The following is a 2298-nucleotide window of genomic DNA, read 5'->3' as shown; positions in this document are numbered from 1 at the left end:
CATAACACTTCATTACTTTCTCCTCCTGCTTTCTTCCCATTTTTGTATTTAATACACATTTTAAGGGATGCTATCTTTAAGTAGCCTTGAAGTATTCCAAATACATGTGTGTAAGCACATAATTCCAGCTCCCACACCCACACATTCTCAAAAAGGAAGATGCCAAGCTGCTGGGTGAATATGTGGGGAGACAGAGCTACACGCTAATTAGTGAGAGACTAGTCACTGGAAGGGCTGTGGCTCAGTGATAGTGCATCTGTTTGGCATGCAGAAGGTCCCAGGTTCAATCCCAGTCATCTCCAGCTACAAGAACCAGGCAGTAGATGATGTGAAAGACCTCAGCTTGAGACCCTGGAGAGCAGCTGCCAGTCTGACTAGACAATACTGATCACAATGGACCAAGGATCAGATTCAGAATAAGGCAGATTCATGGGACCACTTTGGGACTAAGGAGGAATGTTTTGGATCCATTCCAGCTGGCCAGAATTTTCTTTTTAACCATCTTCACTCTGCTACTTTTTCTGTAATTAGGCCTTTGTTAAGACTGGTTGAGCTGGAACAATGTTAGCTTTTGGTAAAGTTGGGAATCCTTGGCAAGCACAAACAAAGGTATCATCTTAAGACAGGGGAAGCTTTGCAAAGCAGTCTTTTATGGTTTATCATCAGCGGAACTGAAGAGAGGCCTGCTTAGGGCTGGGACATCACCATTTAGATCTCGGAGAGACATTAATATAACAAAAATAGTTATTGGTGAGGCTGCAAGCTTATGCACCCTTACCTCAATGGAAGACATATTGAACACAGCAAGATTTTTTTCTCAGTAAATATGCAAAGGATTGCACAGTTATTAACACCAATGGGGCTGTGACAGACTGCACTTTTAAAAGCTTAGATGTGCTGTGTAAACAGAAGGGTTAATTCTTCACAGAGCCAGAGGGCCTTGAGTGACAGGCTGTTCCAAGAGATCTGATTGGTTAGCATCAGCTGAGCAGAGAATGACTAATGAACTGGATGCTTTAAAGCAGGGGTGCCAAACACAAGGCCCAGAGGGCAGAAGCGGCCCACCCAGGGTTTTTATGCAGCCTGTGAGCAACTAGTGCAAGGGAGGGAATAGAAGACTGCTTGAGGTGGAATGGTCAGAGCCACTCCAATTGTGGCTCCAGCATGGCAGAATAATCTCGTCTGCAGCAGTCAAGCAGTGTGGGAGCATCTGCCCAGTTCTGCACTGCTGGCTCTCCAGTCCACCTATGTGCATTTTCCTCTCCCCCCCCCCCCAGCCCATGAGGCCTTGCAATGAGGATACACCAACTCAGAGCTTACCAACTGCTATCCGTTATACAGTTTCTGTCTCCGGTACCTGGCATTACATTTTATGGCACACATGGCCTGTCCCAACAAAGTGACATTTATGTCAGATCTGCCCCTCATGACAAATGAGTTCAACACCTCTGCTTTAAAGGATTTTTATCTACATTCAGAGAATCAGGAAGTAAATATACAAAAACGTGTTCTTTTAAAGATACACCCATAATTACCATGACTTTGATATGTGTAAATTTCAATGCAAAATAAACAATAATGGCTTCTTTTGTCCATTTCAGCAACAACAGTGGATAATGGTCAAATAGTTGAAAGGGTAGTCTAATCCCATATGAAATTTGCAGCTGTCTAAGCTCTAACCAAGAGGACATACTCAAGAATCTGACAGACTATGGAGGGTATGAGTACAAAATGGCTGCTGTGAGAGGTTCAGCCAACCACACAATGTCAAAGAGTGAGATTATGCATAACTCTTATAGTAGCTTTGTGAGGCATAATCTCTGTTTAACCATAAGCCTCTTAAAATAAACATATTGTTTAAACATATTTTATTGCATACACAAAGTAAATATATTGAGCTAGCTAAAAAAAAGCCCTCATCTGGCTGTATCTGTCTTCATTTTGCAAACATCTATTGCCCTTATAGTAATGACAATGTTGGGGGGAAAGCTTCTTCTCTTGGCTATCCATTTTACATGACACCTTCCGTCCTGAGCCTAGCTGTGTTTAACCTGCACTGTTACTTGTAAAAATGACAGCTGGTGCTGGAGGCTATTTATTTTATGTGTCAAAGCCAGCTCGTGTTTTCAAAGCATCCCATCCATTTTCAAACTGGCAATGTGGCAGGCTTTGGTATATATAATTTCAAAGCTCAGCATGGACATTTCTTAAAGCCCAGAAAACCTGATAAGAAAGGTTGCCAGCCACACTACAGGCTATTTGTTCACAGCGGGGGGGGGGGGGGGGGGGGGGGCACCA

This window comes from Gekko japonicus, unplaced genomic scaffold (assembly GCF_001447785.1).
Source record: "Gekko japonicus isolate JY-2015 unplaced genomic scaffold, Gekko_japonicus_V1.1 scaffold2643, whole genome shotgun sequence".
NCBI classification, from domain to species: domain Eukaryota; kingdom Metazoa; phylum Chordata; class Lepidosauria; order Squamata; family Gekkonidae; genus Gekko; species Gekko japonicus.
The sequence above is the reverse complement of the archived record's forward strand: the minus strand, read 5'-3'. Positions refer to the sequence as shown.